We start from the raw sequence: 11,351 nt of genomic DNA, 5'->3' as shown, positions 1-11,351 counted from the left end.
TGATTTACTTTTCCCAAAATGCAATCACATCTATTCTGGGTCACTGGCAATCTATAAACCAAATTTGGTATGAATTCAACCAATAGTTTTGCTGCTAAAGTGTTCAAACAAACAAACACACAAACACAATACCCCTTGCCTCCCCTTTGGAGGGGGGGTAATTATAGGGGAAGGAACAAGAAATCAATAATGGAAGAACAGGGCAGAATAATACAAACAAAACCCAAAATGGGTTTAGTATCAGTAACATTGTACCAGCTCATATCTGTAGTTGTGTCCAAATACAGGCCTGGTAGTTTGGAACAAGATCAGTCCAAGACAAAGTACAACAGAGGAATCAGAATGTCAGACAGATGAGGCGAAAACTGATACGATGGCCTTCTGTCCACATCACGTTACATTTTAATGAGCTTAACTTGAAGCTTCAGGGAAGAAGTAACTGTGTGACTTACTGTTATCTATCCAGTCTTTCCACAGAAAACTGGACACTTTCAAGGTTGATTTTTAAGCAGATTATGCACACTTCCCAACACTGAAACATCACATTCAGAGTAAAGGGAGTGTTCTTCTCATGTTGCATTTATGCAGAAAGTCTCATAAACTACAGTGATGTGCATTTTGGCTGCGTCAGTCTGGGAGAACGTCACATTCTCATCATCCAGAATCTAATCCAATCCAAAAACCATTCTTCCACTGAATAGGAGAAGTAAATAGAAGATAACAGACATGAAATGGGAAAATAGGATGTAGGAAATTGCCCACAGCACTTTGTATTCTCCTCTCATCAGCAACTGTTCAAAGTTAAAGCTTTAGAAATCTTGCATATGAAAAGTATTTTTTATACTCTTGATATAAACCTTTTTTTTGTCGACTGAAAATAACTTTAATTCTCTGCTTTTTGAAGTTTGTTCTGAAAAATCACCGTTCGTTTATTACTCAGTTTCATGAAAGACATGCAGACAATGCCAAGAGCATTGACTCTGGTTAGAAAAGATTTATGTGAAGTCTTTTGTTGAGGAAAAAGAGAGAACATGTGTCAAGAAATAAGATGAAACCAAAAAATGATTAGATGAAATAACCAGATAAACTGTTAATGAGTAATAAGACGGAATTTTACGTGAACTGCACTTTTTCAGCAGCAAAACAGCCAGCTGGTTTCTTTGCAATCAGCAGAAAATCAAACAAGTACAAATCAATTTGTTAGACGTCATCTAGTGACCAGAAACATGACTCAAATGAAAAACAGTGAATATGTCATAAATGCAATAGGCTATTTCAGACAACTGTTTAGACAGGAAGTCACTATTTGTTTACAGTGACCTCAGCTCTGTAGCTCTTAAATTTCATCAAAACAGGTCTTACTTGGCAGAATTAATCCTTACGATGTTAAAATTACTTTGTTACGATGGTATCATAACTCAGAGATGACAACCACCCAACACCAGGGGATAAAAATGGTATATTATGGATGTGTTGCCACTGAAAGGCTGATGGTTCATTCATCAGGTTCTAAAATTTTGCACTTTAAATGACATTTTCTGCACATTTCCACACTCAGGCAACTTCTGAACTTTTTAATCCATCGTGTTTTTTGAAGGTTGATGTTATGGTGTTTGATTGATGTATGCTGAGCTTTATGGAAAACAGTATCTTTAAAAATAAATAAATAAATAAAAAATTGTATTTGTATAGCGGTTTTCATGGAACTGAAAGACACTTTACATACAGCAGATAAAAACAGATAAAAAGCAGATGCAAAAGGTGGGTATATGCATAAAAAACAATTACACATTGAAATTAAACATTAAAAGCAATCTTAAATATGCTTAAACATAAAAATATTAATTATTTTTATTTTAATAAAAAAAATATATTTATTATTATTAAATATCTTAAACTTGCGTCTATATAAACTGAAGATACATGAAGGTGACAATAACCCACTACTATATTACTATTACTACAACTACTATTAATTCTAGACAGACAATACTTTATGTACTATGTCTGTATATGACGGAGGAGAGAGCTCCCAAGGGACATTTGTGTTTTTGTTTTCTGCTCAGTGAAAGTTTGACTAAAGTTTTAAAGTTGTTAGGTTGGTTCAATAGCCAGTTTGCTGGTGTCTGTTCTGTGTGCATCCTAAAATAAATAAATAAATAATTAAAATTATGCACATTATTCATGCATATCCTCTTGAAACCCAGGAAAATGAAAGTTTTACTTTACTTTTGTTCATCTTCAAAACGTGGCCATGATGGATACAAGAATAAATACTTCATACAGACTCATGTCAAATAATCTAAACTTTTCCTTTTTAATCTATTTTCCTGTACGTCTTTGGACTCTGGACAGACTGTGGTGCTCCCAGATTTAGGAAATGCAGAGAACATTCACATAAAGGCCCAATCCAGATGGCAGGATAAACTGGAAACTAAATGATGATCAAAAGCACCAACAAACACATTTTATTTCATTATAATGAGTAGTCTGGCTCCTGTAGTTCCTAATTCCTATAGTGATGTTACTTTAACCCATGCGTGACTTCATGTTAAAGGTGTTCCGCACCAGCTTATAGGGGGTGAAGGGAAGTGAATGAATAATCCTCTGGCTTTTCTAATCAACTAGTATTATGCCCCCAAGCGAGGCAGGAAGCCATGATACGCTGCCAACCGTTGACTGTAACAGCTCCCAGTTCTGAAACTGATTGAATGTGAAACAGACTGTTACTCCTGGAAGAGAGAAATTATTCTTAGCTGCCTCTCCTGGATGACTGTAAGCTACAGTACATGTATAATATTCATGGCTTTGTAAGTCGGGCCCACATTCCTCCAAACCTCAGTGTCTTGTTGTATTGTCATAAACCAAATCTAGGTAATGCAATAAGTCCAAACTGGCAGCAGGGCCTGGGAAAGTACAGTCCTCTGCTCTCTATCGGTTTGTAGTCAGTGGATGTGGTCGGTGGATGGGAATAGTGGGCAGAATATGTATGTCTTTCTCTCTGCGTGTACTTATGTGTGTGTGTAACGTACTTGTGTGTTTTCTAGAAGGTCTAGCCAGTTCTTGCTTCGCTCCATTTGCCATCAAACCCCAGCTGAAATCAAGAACACATGGGAGCTGTTTTGAAGCTCCCTCATTGTCGGTTAAAATCAAACTTTCCCCCTCGACTTCTTACTGTCTTTCTTCAGCCCTGCGCCCATCCCTCATCCTACTCTTTGTGCTTGGAACTGTTCGCCCGGAACAGGCAACACCAATTGACCTCAAAATTTCCATTCGGAAAAGCAAAGAAAACCCAAATAAACAGATGATGAGGAAAAAGAGAAGTGAAACAACACTTGCGTGCACAGCGGTGATGGGAGGGCAAATGTGGTGCCAACTCTGTTATGGTTGGCAAACCTTGAAGTGCCAGATCTACAGCTGAAGAGGAAAAAAAAAAGAAAACAAACTGGAGCGATGGGCTGCAATACAGTTTGGTTGCCAGCCTTGATGCGTTTGAACCATGGGAGAAATTTCACATGGTTGTAATTTTCATATTAAAATAATGGGGGTCTATCAGTGTCTGAGATGTACAGACGGGGGGGCCTAAGCGTAAGTGGTGCTTTTGACGGCGTTATTGAAGCTAGCATATGTGCAGGGTGATATACGGTAATTCGCTTCATAATAGCGCCTAATAGTGACACTTCAGAAATGCCACAATGTTGGACAGGGTGTGAAGAGGAAAATAGAGTCCTTGAGTACCATTCACAACTTTACAGGAAAGTACCCTAAATGTGAGGTAGCCACTTACACTACAAACAAAAAGTTAAGGATATTTTTTAATTTTTGGGCTATTTTTTTCAGTTGGGATTCTTGTACAACGCTTTTTACTTTTTTGTGTGTGAATTGAATTGAAACATATTTTCTTAATGACCAGACATAGTTTTATTTGCAAATGGCAAAAAAGACAAAAAAAAAAAAAGGACCAAAAAAAATTAAATATCCTTAACTTTTTGTTTGCAGTGTATGAGGGAAGCATTGGTGCCTTGTGAAATCAGAAATCTATTCTATAATGTATTAAGGTTCTTTTCCCTTTGGAATCTCACTTCTTCCCATCCATCTATTTATTTATTTATTTATTTTTCTATGTATTTCATGTTTCTCTTACAACTCATATTACTGCATTATCATTATTATTCATTTATTTTTACTCTTTATGTTATTGAAAGAAATGATGTTTATAGATATATAATTATGTCTTTTACTTTTATGTCATTTTAATTTATCCCTCTACTTCATGAAAGACAAGCAAATTACATTCTTTTATTACCTCTGCCAGGGGGTATTGTGATCACTCTGCTTTGTTTGTTTGTTTGTTTGTTAGCAAGATGACTCAAAGTTATGGATGGATTTTCATGAAATTTTCAGGAAATGTTGATACTGGCACAAGGAAGACATTAAATTTTGGTGGTGATGGGGGGGCAAATCTGTCTTGGCGGAGGTCTGGGCTCTCTGAGTGCTTTTCTTGTCTTGTTTAATGTACAACTAAGTCAAGGTGACGTCATTCCATAAGCCTTTTGGGTTTCCGACCTCACCTGCATCCATCCATCCATCTACACTAAAACTCTGACTTAACCCAGAAAGACCCAAACATCCACTGTTGACCAAAATCCTCTACTGATCTAAACTGCTGAATACCTGTTGATCCACTAATCCTATCAATACATGTAAATAATTGGTATAAAATGCAGTTTGTTGTCTTTTCACGGTATTCAGATATGACCCAGTTGGATGTTCAGAAGCTCCATAGTTACCGTGGAAACACCGTGATCATCTATAACATTGATTCACCAGTAAAACCCATGGAGTTGGATCAATGACAGTGGATGGACACACTTGGTTGATATCTATGCTGAAAAAGTCATTTTTGCTTATATTTTTGTTATGAAATGGACAGTTTATTTTTGTTTTGATACGTGCAGCATTATGGGAAGGATAGAGTTTATTTTAATGTGAAATGCTGCTGCAAAATGGACAGTCTATCCTTGATATGTACAGCATTTTTATGTTTTATGCATAGTCAGAATTTAGTCTGATATGTGTAGGATTTTTAAGTTACTTATGGAATCTGACATAGGAATTTAGGGTACGTGAAGGATGGAGTAAGAGGGCGGGAGATTATAAATTAAAATTCATCCCACTCCTTTTCTAATGGTTTACTTTCTTTTTTTATTTAATTCTTTTGTTGTTTGATTTTATTGTAAATATTTTAAATAAATAAATAAATAAATAAATAAATAAATAAATAAATAAACAATAATCCTCAATTTAATCTGAGGTTTGATAAACACCCACATGATCAGTGAATTAAATACACGGAAATACATGATTTTCACTGGAAAAACACAAAATAAAGAGGATAATATTACAATAAATGGCAATAAATCACATAAGAAAGGTTAAATATTGAGAAATTTCATTTGGGAACAGCCACAAAAGTAGCACTGGGTCTTTATTGGTTAATATCATCCCTTAACAGTTCTCCAACCAGCAGGAGGTGACCTAAAACCACAAAAATGCTGTCCACTTGCTCATTGGTGGAGTTTTTCTATGTATACTGACTAATTCTACCTGTAACTTGGCAGGACAGTTTTTCTTTCATGGTATAACTGTACTGGTGATCTATTTAGCTGCTTAGAAACATTAACAATAAATGAAGATTTTTAAGGGTGAATGGTGACATAACTGATATAGAAAAGCCCAACTATGTAGAATAGTTCTTTTTGCAACCATTTGCTTTCTTCTCTGCCTTTTCTTCTTTTTGTCTAACTTTATCCTTCCTGTCAAATTGCAATGACTTATTGGTTTGTGGTTTGCACTTGGCGAAGCTGCTCATATATAGATTTCCTTATGCTAATTGTAAATGGCCTCGCGTGCACATCCAGTTTCAGATCAAAAGCAATTCATCAACATATCTCTGTGGGTAGAAACGGATTTGGTTTTCAGCATATGTTCATGAATCCCACAGAAGGTTTTATTACTTTCCTCTTATTGCTTTGTGCACAAACAGATATGAGAGAATATGAGAATGAGTTGCATTATCATACGTTATGCAAGTCAAAGCTATGTAATGTCGCAAGAAACATCACAATATTTCCATCCAAAATTGCATTGATTTTGCAGCAAGATCTTGTTTTGAAGATGGTCACACATCACAAAGATTCTCATTTGGATTCACTATCCACTCGTTTACAATTTAAGCCTGGTATTCTCATCTTGGAATATACCAGTGTCATCAGCAAATAAAAAAATCCACTGATATTCTAATATGGTTATTCAGTATATTCAGATTTTTTTGCTGTACCTAATTTTTTGGACACATAATGTTGTTGAGACATGACCAACTGAACCAAACCCAGATCATAACACTGCCCCCACAGACTTTTACTGTAGGCACTAGGCATGATGGGTAATCAGTCCGTCAGCCTCTCTTCACCCCTCTGGAACAGGGTCACTCTGGACTGATTATATCACATCAACTTTTTCCATTGAAACACAATCCAGTCTTTTTACTCTCTACAAGATGCTACTCACTGCATCAGTTGGGGTTAAAGGTCTTGCTCCAATTACTGCAATAATTATCCAGTGGAAGGCTCTTTCTGTATGTATTTACTTAGTTCAAGGTGTTTGCTTTGGCTGGGCAGTGAACTTTTTACTGACCAGACCAACGCAGGTGCAAACAGTTTTAACCCACAAAGACCTAGTACCATTTCTGAATTTTTCTCAAGTGATTTTTACCATTTATTACAATATTATCCTCTGTATTTTTTCAGTGAATATCAGGTATTTTCCAATATTTAATTCACTGATCATCTAGATATTCACAAAAACCCAGATTAACTTTGAGGCCACTCCTTTTTGAGCAGTACATATTAAATTAATTTTATTACCTCCACCAAGGAGGTTATGTTTTTGCCAGGGTTTGTTTGTTTGTTTGTCTGTCCGTTAGTGTGCAACATAACTCAAAAAGCTATTGACAGATTTGGATGAAATTTTCAGGGTTTGTTGGAAATGGGATAAGGAAGAAATGATTAAATTTTGGTGGTGATCGGGGGTGGGGGGGCCCACGGGGGGGGGGCACGTTTGTCTGTCCGTTAGTGTGCAACATAACTCAAAAAGTTATGGACAGATTTGGATGAAATTTTCAGGGTTTTTAGGAAAAGGGATAAGGAAGAAATGATTACATTTTGGTGGTGATCGGGGGTGGGGGGGGGGCACTGATCAGCCTTGGCGGAGGTCTGCGCTCTCCGAGTGCTTCTAGTTACTGTCTTGAATAACTTTGTTGTTGATTCATTGAATTTCTTTGGTTTAATTTGGATTAATAAAATACTTAAAACTAGAAGCACTCGGAGAGTGCAGACCTCCGCCAAGGCTGATCAGTGGCCCCCCCACCAAAATTTAATCATTTCTTCCTTATCCCATTTCCAACAAACCCTGAAAATTTCATCCAAATCTGTCCATAACTTTTTGAGTTATGTCGCACACTAACGGACAGACAAACAAACAAACCCTGGCAAAAACATAACCTCCTTGGCGGAGGTAATCATCACATTTTTATTGGTGTCCTTTCCTTATGTTGGGGTCTCCTTCCCCTTTGAGCCGCTTTACTTGTTGTTTGGAGACTGTAACAACAGGGTTAAGCAAAATAAATCTTAACTTCAGTCTAAACCCTTTCGGTTTTGTGTATGGAACAATGGATATGTTGTTTTGTTTGTTTAAAGTAATTAACGATCAAATAAACTACTACTACATAGGAACAGTTAGTTGCATTATAGACAAATCCCAACTTATAAATTTGCAAAAGAGAATAGTCAGAGTTGCATGTACCTGAACAACCTCCCATTTGTATCAGTTATGTTTTGGTTAGCTATCATTTCAGTATCTGAAAGTTTAAACCTTGACAAATCCTCTATGTTTTCCCAGAATCCCTTCCAGATTGAGATCATTGTTTGGTCAAGTGTTTGTTTTTGTGACAAAGGCATTAAGTCAAACCCTGTCCCTCAGTGACCAAGCCAGACCTGGTGATCCAATGGGACTCATGTTCAGGTTCTTCTTGTTGGGTTATCTTTCACCACTGGGGTTTAAATCCGGCCTTACTTCTTGTACAAGTGTGTGTTTCTGTCCAATGGGTGGTCTAATGCTGGTTAATACTCAGATTGTACAAGTCTATTTACTTTGGGGAAGCTGGGGAGTCTCAGCTTGCGTCGTTTAAATAAATCATCAGATTCATCCTGGGACTTCTCACCTTTTGTCCCTTTGTCCTACAACTTTGTGGATTTGATTCGCCTCTTTTTTCAATAATCACAGCTCATTTCACTGGTGGATTCGTCATTAGAAGTCAGTTTTGGTGTGACTTTAGCTCATTGTGTTTATTTTTTTTAACCCGTCTGGTTTCATTTAGATGTACTGAAACGAAACACTGAAGCCAAACAGTATGATCCTTTCAGTTTCACTATGAATGCATGAAAAAGAAACCCAATGAAAAAATGGAACATGTCTTAGTTGCATTTGTCGCATTAACCCATAAAGACCCAAACAGCCACCGGTGACACAAACCATCTACTGATCTAAACTGTTTAATACCTGTTCATCCACTAATCCTATTAATACATGTACATGTACATGTAACAGTTATTCATCTTTTCATGGTCATCAGATATGACCCATTTGGATATTCAGAGAATCTGTTGTTACCTTGGAAACACTATCATCTTCTGCAACATGGATTCACCAGTAAAACCCATGGCGTTGGATCAGTAGTCGCTTTTCCATTGGACACCTGCGCAAAACTTTGCCGATATTTACTAAACGTCGAAAAAACAGAAGTGTGTCATGTTGATTTTTCCATTAAATCACAAATGCAATGATTTGTTTGTTTATTATCGCGAGATGACACGAGAAGTCATTCCATAAACATGGCGATGAACATAAATATGGTGTTGATTTACAGATATATTCATTATTATTATATTACCCCTCTATCTCGTACGAAATTAAAAAATGATTGGGGTTCCTGGTTTGTCCACACATACTGCAACACGTTTGTTCTTCTTCGCTTGTTGTAACGTCCGTCAAAATCCGTTTTTTTTTAATTCACCTGACTCTAGTTGCGAAAAAAGGTCTTTCCATTGCAGTTCTGCGTGATATACCATTTGTGCTACGCCCGAAAAACCACCTCTTGCCAGCACAAAAACTTTTAATCGAAAATTGAGACTTTTGGTGAAAATGGCCTTTTTCCATTCGGTAAATTTTTATGCGCAGGTTATATTTGCGCAATTTGAGGGTCAATGGAAAAGCGACTAATGACAATAGATGGAGACACTTGATTTGGCATTCAGTTGTTGATATCTGCTGAAAAACTAATTTTTTTTTTTTTTTTTTCAATTTTCTGTTTTGATATAATTAACTTTGAAATTACTCTGACTTTTCATGAGCACCTACATGATTTGTGAATTAAATGTAAGAAAATATATGATTTACACCAAAAAATACAAAAAACAGAGGATAATATTATTTTTAAAAAAAGGGGGAAAAAAGTAGAAATGGAGAAAAAACATCATTTGGGAACTCCCACAAAAGTAGCACTGGGTTTTTATGGGTTAAACATATCTTATTATTTCACTGTCTAGCTATCCTTAGCTAGAAAATGGTTGCATTTTTAAAGTTTGGATAAAGATCTGTGGACAATTTTATGTGACTCGAGACAAAAAACCCCAGCTTTGTTGATTAAACAACTTTAATTTTACACTCCAGGCATGCATGTGTCTTTAAACAAAGAAAGCTGTGTGTTTCTGTGTGTGTGTGTGTATGTGTGTGTGTATGGCTTGACTGCTAGAAGAGTGGTATTTCTTTAGAGATTTGCCAATAAAAATTTTGTTTGATACAACTATCGGCTCCTTGAATGTACCGCTAAGATAAACAGAGATTCCCTCATACATGTAGCTACAGTATAAGAGGGAATGGGCAAAGGAACAAAACAAAGAAACGGCATTTATGTTTCCGTGCTATACATCAGATCCCCTCTCATTACTCCAAACCCAGATATTTTCAGGCTTTCACACGTCCTTCATAAAATGATGTGGTTTCACTTGCCCGCACCCAGATGGGGTTTCTCCTTGTGGACCATCGATGTGAAGAGGGTCCCAGGTCTGAGTCAGACTGCTGGGATTAGTGGTAATAGCAGTCCTTGCCAGGGAGATGGACGGATGATGAAGAGGAAAAGGCAGAAAAGGGACAATTTGTAACTGGAAAGAAGAAAGAAAAATCTTGTTTAACTTGTTCAAAAAAAAAAACAGATGTCACTTCAGATTAATGACGATGCATTTTTAATTTGCTCTTGTGGGATTTGGGCGGCTTCAAGGGGACCTGGGGGTCACACAGCTCGCTGTACCTTTAAGGGCAATGTCAAACTTCATTTCTTGTAAAAACATGAAAATCCCCGTGGTTGTAGTTACAAGGTTTACACAACAGATGGAGAAAGAAGAAGAAGAAGAAGGGGTAATGGGTGATGGTGTGGAATGGCAGAGGGAGGTTTCTGCTTGGTTGTTTGGAAACGATCCAAGAGAAGACTTGGCAGAAATTGGAGGATATCTGTGGTTGGAGGAAGGATGAAAGGTCTGAAGGCTTTTTAAACAGAGACAGAACGACGTGACCTATATCCACATATCAGCTTTAAACTGTGGTCTGAGAAGTAAAGCTGAGTTTTGTCTGTGACTTTCAACTCACTCCTTTATGGCGGTGTCTTATGCAATTTACACTAATACTGTTTGGTCTCGCTTGTCTCGAGCAAATCTCTGTGTTTGTTTGGTTGTGAGATGGAGTTTGACTTTTCGCTTGACTAACGGCCTCTCTCTCTCCCCGTCTGTGGTGGGTTTGAGGGGATCTGTGTGACTGAGTGTCACTTGATCGCTTGATTCAATGCACGTCATTATCTGAGAGGACGGCTTGTGTATGTGGGTCTCGCTGTGATTGATGCTCGTGTCATAACTTACAAGATTCAAGTATTACTAAGCTTGATTGTGGTTAAAAGACATTTTCCGATTTGTTCAAAACAATCCTGGATAAGTATTTAAACCATAAATCAATGAATATAAGTGTATTTAACTGCGTGTTTGTATTGCAACCCTATGAGAAATTATGCAGAACCTCAAAAGTTACTGCACTTTGTCCAGTAAATGCAGATATGTTCCTGTATTTGACTACAGCAAAGCAAAGCAGGCCTGTTAGCTGCTATACACTCCATTATGTTTGGATAAAAGCAAGTGATAAGTCACAAAAACAAACCAAAACAATGAAACATGCTAAAATATCAGTGC

The sequence above is a fragment of the Sphaeramia orbicularis genome, chromosome 15 (genome assembly GCF_902148855.1).
Source record: "Sphaeramia orbicularis chromosome 15, fSphaOr1.1, whole genome shotgun sequence".
Lineage (NCBI taxonomy): Eukaryota > Metazoa > Chordata > Actinopteri > Kurtiformes > Apogonidae > Sphaeramia > Sphaeramia orbicularis.
This window is presented reverse-complemented; position numbering follows the sequence as displayed.